Genomic DNA, 13442 nt, shown 5'->3' on the forward strand with positions numbered 1-13442 from the left:
GGAGATCGTTTACTGGTCCGAAGCAATCGTAGCGCTAAGATCACCTAAAGTGTATAACTACCTTCGTGGAACGGGGCCCTGGACAATACATCCTTCCTGCATTGCAACAAAGAGGCTAGGAATACCACTCAAACTAGTTTACTAAATCAAAACAAGTACAGGACAAATCTTGTTGGAATAAATATAACTTTGATGACGTGCACTTATGAATCACTGTAAAAACGGACACTGCAATAGCCAGAAATGCAAACATAAAATTTCTTTGTATATTCAGGGAGGGGTAAATATTCTTGTAATGCCAATTTTCCCAGGTTTCAAGCCAAGACACAGAATGGCTAGTCTTGACCACGCCATCTACAATACAACTACCGTTACCATGCGTATGACAATACTGTGGCTACATTGATGCCATACTAGCTCTCCCTTGACTGCATGTCGCTATGGTATTAAATATGTGAATTGCAATTACCGTTGTTACAATATACAGTACTATTATACAAGAAACAGGTAAACAATTTTCTATTCATTGAATAAAGCAAAATCGTGCAAATATTGATGTCTGTTACCATTGGATTGTACCAAAATGCACCAAAACAAAAGAAAACTTCATTTACACCATCCCCATCACCCTAAAATGGCCACACTTTTATAATTAGATGTATATAGGCTATTTAAGCCCTTCTGTCTGATCATTTTAACATCTTGTTTGTGAAGATTGACCCAGGCATAAGAGTTTTCTTATTCATTTTAGATTATTGAGGAATTCAAAATGACCGCCATATTTGACGTCATTATGATGCCCACCTAAAAATTCAAGACTGGCACCAACAATTTTCTTTATCTGTGAGGTATAATAAACTGCTTTGTAATGGTCGTTTGCTTTCTTAAAAAAATTCCCACGGGAGCCCAAACTGTACTTTACCACCAAATAATTTCGCACGTACTTAAACATTTATATTACGAAGTAAAATTAAATTTAATCAACCACAAGACATTCAATATACAGAAATTAATTAATATTCTACAAATTAAACAATTGTTTAATATACTCTTCCTTTGTTTCAAGTAGTGCTAATAGTATTTTTTTAATCAAGCGAATAGTTTTTCTTTTACACCGTTTTGTTTAAAGGTCAACATTTATCAAAAACGTAATTCACTATTGTTTGGTATCTACGTATACCTTTTACAATATATATGAAGTATTAATAAAATAAATTTTAAACAATTTACCTGTTTTTAATATATTCACAATAAAAAGTCGCGATTTTCCCATCGCTTGCCAAAACGCCTGTCGACTCGAAGAGCCAAGTCACGTGATCCCGTGACGCGTTAACCGGGATAACATGAAGCGTGATTCGCAGCCTTTCAAACATTTTACTGGGAAGGTGGAAACGCGGAAATTTTATTATATTGAATTGAATTGTATGGATGGAATATTCTTTTGGAGATAGTTTTCAAATGTAAAATATGGTGAACAATTGTTTTAGTGTTTGGATACATGTATCAAAGCAGCAGTTTTTCCTATCTTTAAAGGTCTACATTTATCAAAAACGTAATTCACTATTGTTTGGCTCTGTCTACACCGGCGAATCTTGCCCCTATACTATAATGTCTGCCAGTGGTCACTCTTTAGGTCAGGTCAGGTCATAACGTGCACATTCAGAACAAGCTGTTGTAGCGCACGCCTATCATGGGCGCAAGTGCTTGCGGAGCAAGCTCTTCCGTCCAAGACGGGGGGGGGGGGGGGGGGTTGGCTTCTCGCTTACGACTTGGCACATGGAGCACCGAAGACCGGCTGTGGCTGGCAGAGACAGAGGCGGAAGGAAGAGGCGGCGGTAATAATCATGAAATTTCTAAAATTTAAAGGGTGTCGGATTTTTAAATGTAAGCCTAAATATACCGACCTATACGAACCAGGGTAGCCATAAGGGCTGGGGTGGTGTTCGGGCGTCGCTGTCGAAGTTGGGGAGGTGACGCATCTCCCTCTGGTCCCCGTAGTGCTGAGCGAACACCCTGCGCAGCATGTCGTGGGTCTGATGGTGTGTGGAGCCTTCCCCCACGTATGCTTGCTGATATACACCGTCGTGCTCCATCGTCAGCATGGTACTCCGTGCACCGGTGCGGGATTCCACGCTGTTGATGTGGAAGCTGCCCCGTTGTCGATCGTACCGGTGCAGGAATACTCCTCTAGTCGGTGTTGTGGGCAGCTGCTCCAGTGTTGGAGCCTACACGACCAGGGGCTTGGTCCCTATCTGGTTTACCCAGCGTCTTACTGCGGATGTGGCCGATCCCAGCTTTCCAGTTGGGCGGTATCCCTCTGCGCTGTTTGGTGCGACCACCGGTTCGATCACTTCCAGCGGCGCCATAATATTGGCCCTTAAAAGGACCGGCGGGTGGGGGTGTCGAACCGGGGAGGTAGAGACGTCAGGGCTGGCCGGCGGGTCCACTTCAATCCGATGCGGGTTCGCCGGTCTGCGTCGCGGCGGTGACGGCGTCTTCGGCGTCAACGGCGGTGAAGGAACCTCTACCGGTGGAGTAGCCACCGGCTTTGGTCCCCCCCCCCCCCCCCTCCGTGCTGTTTCTTCCGTGCTCGTCCCCTTCTTCCGTCTCTGGTGTCTTCGTTTCCTGGTCGATTGGTGACTTACGTACACTAGTGTAACATAAGCCCTCCCGCTCTTCTGTGACAGCTTGAACTCTGTCAGCGTGCCCAAACTCTGGATCGTCAACCCCAAAAGTTGGTTGAGATCCACAGAGCAGGACACGACTTCTAGCTTCTTAGCAGCAGCAAAGGGCATCTTCTTCGGCTGAGAGCTGGAGCGGGGATGTCACTCTTTAACTCTTTAATGACGGGACTAATAGACCTCTTTCACATTCCACTGCGCATGTGCGCGTAGCGGGGCAACTGGTGGACGCTAAACTGACACGAGATCTCGTAAAAATAGCCTTGTCTACAATTTGAGGGGCATTGACAATCGGAGGCCACATAATAGGAACGTAACTGTATTGCATATACAGATATTTATATTTGAAGAAAGAATATGTAGCCTAAGAAATATGTAATGTTTATTTATAAGACATGTAGCATTGATTAGTAGTTATATGACTGTCCTTTTTTAATGAAACGATAAGGTGAAAATACAGTTGTGATAAAGGTCTATGTGAGGTAGGGATTTTGTTGGGTTTTTTAGGCGGAAGGGGAGGCATATTTTTATTAAATTTTAAATACTGATATATGTGGAGAATTAAACATCACTAGGAATAAGCGTGAACTATAATTCTAATTGATAAAAGTAGCAAATGCATTCCAATTAAGTTCATTTTATTGTATAAATAATTTGATTTTGCTTTATTAAAACCCTTGACAGGCGGCTTCAGAGACTTCGTCTGAGTTAATGTTTCTCTGTGTTTGGTCTTAAACCATTCCAATGTAAACTTTAGTAGATCGTTTTAAGCTGCCATTATACCATCTGACACGAAATATGTACGTTAGTCGCTAGAGATTCACAGCTCCTACGAAGCTACTCACGACGCTCACGACAACTGTTGATCATGTCCCCCCCCCCCCCAAATTTCTTTTGAGCCTGGATTCCGTCTAATTAGGCAAGGGACGTCACTCTTCGCGCGCATGCGCAATAGGAATGCGAAAGAGGTCTATTAGGATACCGCAGAAAGTGTTATGAAATAATCGCGCCTCTTTGAATGCTTAACAAACAATGAACAACACCTGTAGTAACGGGTGTAGGTAGCAAGATAAATCGTATTATTATTTGTATGTGTTAATACCTGCATTGCATAATACCGATCTGTGTAAGACAATAAATTCAGATCCCTATTTTATGTGATATTAATTAATAAAATAATGTTATTTATTCTGCTTGTTGTTTTAAATGCGTTCTGATCTGAACACATATTTTTATCACAGTCAAATGTTAATATCCCATTTTCAAAAGTTGGGACTGAATTTGTGTCCTGCTTTTCACAGGTAGGTAGGTAACTAGGTTAACGTGCTTATATACCACTTCCTTACCAATCGAGGTACCATTAGAGTAGATGTACAAATGTGTTAAGTCCAAACTAGCGTGTCTTAAGAATCAGCTGTTTTTCGAACAATCATTCTCTGCTGTCGGCATGTTGACCCACTAACAGAACACCTGATGCTACGTCTCAGGTCTGATGTGGGTCAAATCGACTGAGCAGTGGGTTTTTTCCCCAAGCGTTTTACAAAAAGTCACTTTATTAATAACTGGGATGGTATTTTTTTTTTTTTTTTTTTAATACTGTAATGTTTATGTATTTGTTTTATATACTGTGTATTAATAATGTGCCATGATTGTGGACCTTTAAGACTTATTATCCTTGCCGGAAAATTCTTTGTTGAAATTTTGAGCAGCGCATTAGTATAAACCGTTTTTGCCAGATCTCACAAATGAAACTTATGGAATGTTGAAAAATGTTTATTGTGATGACGTAACTAATGAAAACATCGAAAATGTGTTACAAATATCGTGCGCAGTGGTCGCTGTTTAACAATTTGAATGATGTCAAAAAATCCTGCAAACGAATATGGAATCAATTCGTAAAGGTTTGATTCGAGAATCGCACATCAGAAAGGTGTGTGCGAGGTGCTTCCCTAAATGCTGACTGACAATCAAAAACACAAAATACGAGTTGACATTTGCATTGGATTTCTTGAACGAATTAGAAATGAGCCAGACATTCTGAATACCCACTCCCCATTATCAGTTCTCTTTCCCAAAGTCAAAGGTTTCATAAAAGAGTCCCATGTTGACGACGTGGGTGACATAAGAGGACGTAAAACACATCATTTAGAGAACATTGTAAAACATTACTTCCAGGAATATTTTGAAGCATGGAAGAAGATAATGGTGCTAAAGCCAACAGGAATTAATCTGAAGTGTCGGTCTTTGAATTCTCTAGCTTTTTAAATATAAATGAATTTCTGACATAGTCTTGTTTCTTTTTGCCACACCTCGTAAACAATAAACTGTATTCAAGATGTAACGTTAGTTGTTAAAAATGATTTATGTCGTCGCTGAACTAAGAAAACCTCGTATGTGCAGTTTTGGCGATTTTCACTTTTTTATTCTTTCAGAAGCAGAAATTTATTATCTTTTTGTTGTCAAAATCTCGTACATGTCCAGGCAATGGAAAGTATGGAAAATGTAAAATAAGTAAAACACGTATTTGAAAACCACTGTTTATCTGTTAAGAAAACCTCGTATCTACCAACTGATTATTTTTATCCTTAACATATTTCAACCTCTTCTATCGGGTAAAGGTAAATTGTTAGTGACCAAAGTGTGTATACTGTATGTATATACATATTATGTATTCAGCTGGTGGTCAAGGGTAAGCTATCATGCCAGAAAGGAAGTGTAGGTCCACCAGGAGTTTCCGTATTTAAGCTTCATGCATAAATACAACAACAAAAAAAACCCATCTTGGAGAAGATAACGGTTTACCTAAAATTAAGAAGCTGAAACAACTGTATGCTATACGTGGACATATAATAAAGGGTAAAAGTCCAAGTTAGGGTAGCAGCAGACAACATACATGTAACATCATTCAATGACAAGGCAACACGTTTCAATACCATTATGTAGGACAGGAGGAACAGTTATTAATTTTAATTTCAACTGATGAAGGGCAGTGCTGATATATATGATGATGTAAACTACACCAAAAATTTAATTTATTGTTCCATATTTACAAAAAACCCCACAAATAAACGTCACTGTATACAAGAAAGTCACATGACATGCTGTCAAAGTTGAAGGTTGTCAAACATGGATTTTACACATTAGAACATTCGTTTAATAGTGTGTGAATCCACCCCTGGCGCGAATACAATCGACACATCGTTGCCTCATGCTGTTGATCAGACGTCTGAAGAACTCTTGGGGAATGGCCTGCCACTCTGCCATAAGAAGTTGACCCAGATCATGAAGGTTGGCCGGAGGGGCATGGTTATCCCGAACTCTCCTGCCTAATTCGTCCCAGGCGTCTCTATTGGGGCCAAGTCAGGCGAATATGCTGGCCAATCCATCCTGGCGATACCTTGTTGTCTGAGAAAGTTCGTTACCACCCTGGCGCGGTGGGGTCTGGCATTGTCATCCTGCAGAACTGCCCCGCCGCCAATCTGCTGAAGGCCTGGGAGAACCAACGGCCGGATAATCTCATTCAGATAGCGGATTCCATTCAGATTGCCATCCACCACATAGAGGGGGGTCCTGTGGTGGATAGAGATGCCGCCCCACACCATGACGCTGCCACCACCGAACCGGTGACGTTGTCTAACGTTAACATCAGCGAAGCGCTCCCCAGGACGTCTGTAGACACGAACCCGACCGTCGTTGAACTGGAGACTAAACCTGGACTCATCAGTGAACATCACTCGACCCCACTGAACACGTTGCCACCGCAGATGAAGCGTGCACCAGTGACGTCTGGCCGTTCTGTGACGTGGTAGGAGTGGTGGTCGAACAGCCTGGCGACGGCAGCGTAGATTATTGGCTCTCAGACGATTGCGTATGGTTTGATCAGACACTCGAGTTCCAGTCGCAGTCCGCAGATTGTCACGTAATCGGCGTGCAGTGGTTGTGCGTTGACGTAGAGCCACATTGGTGATGTAGCGGTCCTCTCTATTTGTAGTGCTTCGGGGTCTACTCGAACGTGGACGATTTCGAACAGAATTCGTTGCTTGGTACCGTTGCCACAGTCGGCCAACGACACTCTGACTGACACCAAGTCTCAGAGCAACATTTCTTTGCGTATTGTCATCCTGAAGCCAAGCAATAGCCCTTCCTCGATCTTCGATAGTCAGTTGACGTCGTACCATTGTCGAATTTGGAGTGTGCACCGTACACGAACGCAAGCTCCAATTATACGGAAATTCAGCATTGGGAACATGGAATACACATGCAAAGCGTGCAAATGAAGCGCTTTGTGAAAAAGCAAGTTATGGGCACTTAGCAGACCTTTCGCTTTCGCCCTAATTTACGTGCAAATGTAAGCATGTTTTCGCCATTAGAACTAGTCGACAGTGTCAATGACAGTGGATTTTAATTCATTTATGGGTTGCTTAGACCCACTTTCGTCAAAATGGAACAATACCATGCGTGACATTATGGTCTAGCTAATATAATTGACATTCAGAAAATAATGTCGAAAATATCGTCTGACCCTTAAATTCTTTTGAGTAGTATATATTTTAGACGCCTAGCTGTTTCATGGTTGAGAAAAAGGGAGAAGGTACACCTGACTCCTATAGATATGTCTGCTTTGGGTTATTTTAATGGATACATGGGGCCTTACTCACAACGGTCTTTTAGGCTCTGCTAGACAACAAAGCATCCTCTTTGCAAGTCTTTTAGCATTGCACTGCGAGATCGCAAAGTTGCGAGAGTTTAGTGAATGAGGCCCCTGATGTTTACTGCATGTAAAATTTCAGTTTTTAGGTAAAGGATTCTTTGGGAATTCACAGGTTTCACATTATCGAGTTATTATTTACGCACAAATTATATATGGTATTTTATTTCATTGTTACTGTTATTGTTATTTATGTAAAGAGAGCAAACATGAAAATGCATCTTTATTTAAAGTTCTTTTAAAAGCTCTCGTTATAAAATTTCCTCCAGTTACATAATAAATTAGATGTTATTTGTTAGCCCAGGGAACATTTCTATTAAAATATTGTCCTAATTCATGCCAATAGTCTTAAATGCGGTGAATGTTCCTTTTTGTAAACCTATGGGCTTCATTTCACGTGAATCCCAGTAACCTTGGGATAAAGTAAATGTTGTTGAACCAATGTATCATGTCCCAGATTTTAAACATTTCAGTTTATTCCGTGAGACAAGTATGTTCAGCTACAATGAAATGTATTACTTTGAAAATATTTGTGGATAATCTCTTAAAAGACACATTTTCTAAACCATTGATGAATATTCTTGTTAGTTAACTTAAATGGACAATGAACAATTCGTATACACATTATAGTGTTATACACCCTAAAAAGTGACAGACAGCCACCCTATGGGATGCCTACCATGTAAGTTTTAAGATCTAATATACAAAGTTTTATTAAAACGTTGACACCTAATCTATTGGTGACCCGGGGCCTGTTTCACAAAGATATTTACTGTAACCATCTAGCAATCGCTAGTGAAAATATTTTCTTTGGTAATTTTTTAAGTGAATTCATTATTGTGCCACATTCTTCAATGTAGCAGACAATACATTACAAATGGTCATTTCTAAAAAATACAGTTTTAAAATTTGGCCTTTACATGTTGCAGCCTGGTCAAGAATGTGTGTGGGGTGGGGGTGGCGAGGAGGGTTCGTTGAACTGCTCCTGATTTAAGCGATTTAAAAACAAAATATTGTCCGGAGAACTGTTCTCTAAACATCGCTTACCACAGTCTAGGCCCTGCACAATGTCCTGCATACGTACCTGCAGGTCACTTTTTTTTGTTTTTTACCAACAGCAGATTAACAGTCAGTTAAGCTAAACAACCTTTTTGTTATTGGTACCTGACTGATTAATAATTTTAATGAGGAATTCCTGGTCCAGCAAAGAAGACCTGGCCATGAGCGCGGCTTAACTGTTGAAAATGAGTACAAGTACACATCATGGCAAATACGCTAACTGATTCAGGACCTCGTTCCATGAAGCAATCTTAGCGTTAAGATCACCTTAAGTACATAATATAATTATTCACCTACGGTGATCTTAGCGCTAAGATTGCGTCGTGGAATAGGACCCAGAACACAATTGAGACTGGGAGTGTTTATAATATGATACACCTTACATGGCTAGGTTTAAGTATCACGGTAACTTGAAAAACAATGTAGGTCTACTGGTCATACTAAATGAAGAAATTATTAATATGAAAAACTAGTAAGTAAATTTAATTCAGATGTTCACAGTGAAATACTCGTAAATGACATTTCTGTGATTCAAATTCAGTTATTGATAAATACTATTCATCAGTTTAAAATGACTTTATTCGTCATGTTATAGATCTTAAGAACCATTTGTTACACTGAATCAGCTTGTACCAAAACTGTTTTTTTCGTCTCCCGTAAAACATAAAAAATGCAGATACGAGTTTTACTTAGTTCAACGACGATGTGTATTATTTGAAAATATGTTACAATGGTTGCAAACTCACGATGGTCCCTTTAACACCAAGCCAACATCTACGAATTCAATGCGCAATTTCAGCGCAACCTACAACATGGAACATTTGAATATTTTCCTCCGAAATACGGAAAATTACGTGTAGACATCTACTTCTTTTTTATAATGTTCTGAAGAGGTTCTCAACGCTGATGGATATTCAATACCCTTTTTCATCACAAATCTCCTCAAGATGCCAAACAATATCGCTGGCAATAAAGATAAACTTGCAATGTCTGAAAAAAACAAGTATTACGATCTTAGTAGCATGCAGGCTGGAGTAATACGTCTTGATTGAAATGCTACCGAAGTGGCTAATTTGCTGCAGGGCTGTATATTTCAATTCATTTGTTCATTATGATGGCTCATCTGATACCTGGGTATCATTTTCCAATATATTGACAATAATAAACGCTAATTATTTCATTTTATTCATCTGTTTCAAACGTGAAGCGCGTTGTTGAGGCAAATTAACTCGACTTTGTAATCAAATACCCTCGTAACGTGACTACCATCTTCAATGATCATACTGACAATTTCAGAAAGGTCTTTTTTTCTTTCTTTCGCTACCAGGTTCAAGCTTAGATTAATTAGTGAGTTACAATACAAGATTTTAAATTCGTCCACAAATGACATCGTGTGCCTGTTGACGATTCCAATCTATTGGCGCGGTTCGTGGTCGGTGTCGGCGTTGGCGTCATCCAACACCGTGAACGTGCACGGCCTGAGAGAGCGGCGACTGTTTTCTCAAATAATCAATACATATTAGATGACGGAACGCAATGAGAGGATGTTATTAGTTCTGGACTTTATTGATGTTTAACGATAACTCAGAAATGAATTACTACATTTGTAAACTAATAAAGACACCCGACTGTCTCCGGTTTTACTGATTAGCAATCACTCGTTTGTTCTACCTGAGGCATCTTTATTACAACACGCACCAAAACCGTTAACCGATGATTAACGCACGGAGTTGTGGACAAGCAAACAAAAATATGACTTTTCTCAAATGTTCATCGCGTTCTTGCAGGTTAATTCTTGAAATGTATCTAAATTGTAGCTTAATTCTGTTTTGTTCTTAGTATCCTCAGCCCTGTTAAGAATTACAAATAAATTATATAAAACTTTTAATTGTACGTACTGAACGATTAGAGCTTTCACAACTTAAAATGAATTGTTATGTCTGATGGTTGAGGAAAGAATATCAAACTCAATTTAAATTAGGTGAACAGAGAGAGAGAGAGAGAGAGAGAGAGAGAGAGAGAGAGAGAGAGAGAGAGAGAGAGATATGGTAGACAGAAGCAAAGAGACAGACTTTTAATACAATTCATTTTTTTCAGACATTATAAATGTCATTCATTGAATTGTATTTGAATCAAATACCGTATATCATATATCCAGCATGTTTTTTCTTTAAGATTTTTGTTGTTGTTGATAATTCACAATAATATAATAGTCGCTAATTATTGAATGTACGAGGGGGGAGGGATTATAAAATGAAAAACAATTTCGTTCTTTACTTGAGAAAAAACATGAAATGATAATTTATTATTAAAGTAGAAGACTTATACATTCTATATAAATCATATTATCCAGTTATACTTTGTACATATTCTATGACTACATGGTAATTAATTTTAGAATTGCGTCTTAGTGTTTAATATGTCAGCATATTGTAGTTTAGTACTTTATTATATTCTTTTTATAAAACATTTTAATAAAACATAATAATTTATATAATAATAACAACAAAAACAATAAATAATAATAATAATAATAACAACAACAACAACAATATATACTACCACTACAACTTTAATAATTATGATAATAATAATAATCATGGTAATTTTATTTTAAATAAATATAAAGCGGACAAAGCATTCTATTATTTAACAAGCATTCTGAGAGTACTGCTAAAGCAATACATGTCCCCTACCGGACTCAACAAATGTTCATATCTACTAATTTCAAGAGCCATAAATCTGTCAAAAATGAGCCAATCCCATGAAAGTCAAACTTGATCTGCATCTCTAGAGCTATATACAAAATTTCATCTTAATATCTTGAGCTATTACTAAAAACAAAGTTAAAACAAGTATGTGTGACAGACAGACAAACAAACAGACGGACAGACAGATTGGAGGAGACAAAACCTATAGTCCCCTCCGGTAAAACAGTAGGGGACTAATTAATTTCTAAATATACTACAAAAGCGTTTAATGTCAATCTACGTTCATTAGTTGTGTAATAACTTGTAGCCTACCAATATTAAGACAAATATAGGCCTGCATATCAAACAGACAACAATAATAAAAATATCTAATATATTCACACGTGTACAATGTATAGAATAATAATTTGAAATGAACAAAAACCAAGTTGACATTCAGTGGGTTGGAAAGTACATGTACATAACAAAATTGAATAAAACATTAATTAAAGGTCTAACTTATATGCGGATGAAGATAAAGATGTGGTTGTAGTGATAATACTGATGATGATGATGATGATGATGATGGGTGTGACTGTGATGAAACACTTAAACATGTTTGTAATATTAGTCATGACAAAAAATACCAACTGAGTGAATGCTGTTTTAATGGAGATAATCAAAATGGACTATACGTCATAACAATTATACTTTGTGTTGTACATGTAATGCTCATACATGTCAAAACTCACGCATTTGGCGCGAGTCTCACGCATTTGTAACAAACATCACGCTCTCACGAAACGTTACTATAATCTCAAGCTTTTACTAAAAATAAAAATATTTTATAATCTTGTTTATATTTTAGATCTGAATGGAATTATATGCTGATTATGCAGGGTCTCTGAATTCGTTACCTATTAATAATAATATAGCATACTGAACCAACCCTCGGTTCAGTACCAACAATCACTCGCGGGTGCTACCGGTGACCGACTTGTATGGTTTAACATTAACCGTATTTATTAGTAAAACTCGATTTTTTTATTTTATTATTATTATTTTTTTTTTTAGAGCTTTCTATTTTGAACTTAAACAAACAACAACAAAAAACTTCGCCCTGGACCTCACCAAGAGCCTGTAGTCCCTGGACCCTGACTTCTAATTTTCTCACGCTACAGGTTGGCATCTCAGAAAAGATCACAACACACCAATCTATTTATGATTGTTTTTTTCTACTACCAATACGTCTTCATTGTATTCGTTGTTGTGGCTGGACGACACAATATAATCATAGTGGAAATCCATATTCATATTAACTTACTGCTAGCGTATATGATAACAACTGGGTTGTTTTTTTTAAACATTTGACCAAGTGTGGACCAAATATACGACACTGACACTGCTCAAGACATTGAAAAGATCCATTTACAATTTTGTAAAAAAAAATACTAGGGTTACGAAAAGGCACATGTAACGATTTTGTATATAATGAATTAGAACGATTTCCACTGTGTATTATAAGAAAACTAAGAATCTTTAAATATTGGATAAAACTACATACTACTAATAACTATATTAAAAGCTATATATGAGGAAATGGAGCAATATGGAGATAATTGGTTAATAAACGTTAAAAAAGAACTTAATGCACTTGGTCTAACATATATATGGAACTTAACACATGTTGATGACAGTATTTATAATGTACTTAAAGAAAGGCTATGTGATGTGTTTAAGCAGCAATGTTATAGCAGAATAATGGCAACGCCAAAAGGAAATTTATATCAATATTTGGTAAATGAATTTAGTTTACAGACTTATCTAAAAAAAACCACATTAGACATTTGTTATTTAAAAGAAATAGCTAAAATTAGAATGTGTGCCCATAAGTTAAATATAGAATTGGGTATATACAAACATATTGAAAGATCTCAAAGAATATGCACACTTTGTGATACAAATGAAATAGAAGACGAGTATCACTTTATTCTCCAATGTCTTAGATTCAATAATATAAGAACCAAATTTATAAAACATTATTACCAAAGACATCCAAGCCTTTTTAAACTTATTCAACTTTTAAGTACTGGTAATATTAAAGAATTTAATAACCTCGGGAAATATTTAGTACGAGCAAATAATGTAAGAAATAAATTATTGGAATAAATTGTTTAATGCTGTACAATACAGAACCTACACCTGGTAGCATAAACGTATACTTTACCTCTGGCATATGCTCAACAATGGCATATAGCCAACTAATATATTAATTAGTAAAACTGATATGTTGAATTAGTTTAT

This window comes from Gigantopelta aegis, chromosome 4, assembly GCF_016097555.1.
Source record: "Gigantopelta aegis isolate Gae_Host chromosome 4, Gae_host_genome, whole genome shotgun sequence".
NCBI classification, from domain to species: domain Eukaryota; kingdom Metazoa; phylum Mollusca; class Gastropoda; order Neomphalida; family Peltospiridae; genus Gigantopelta; species Gigantopelta aegis.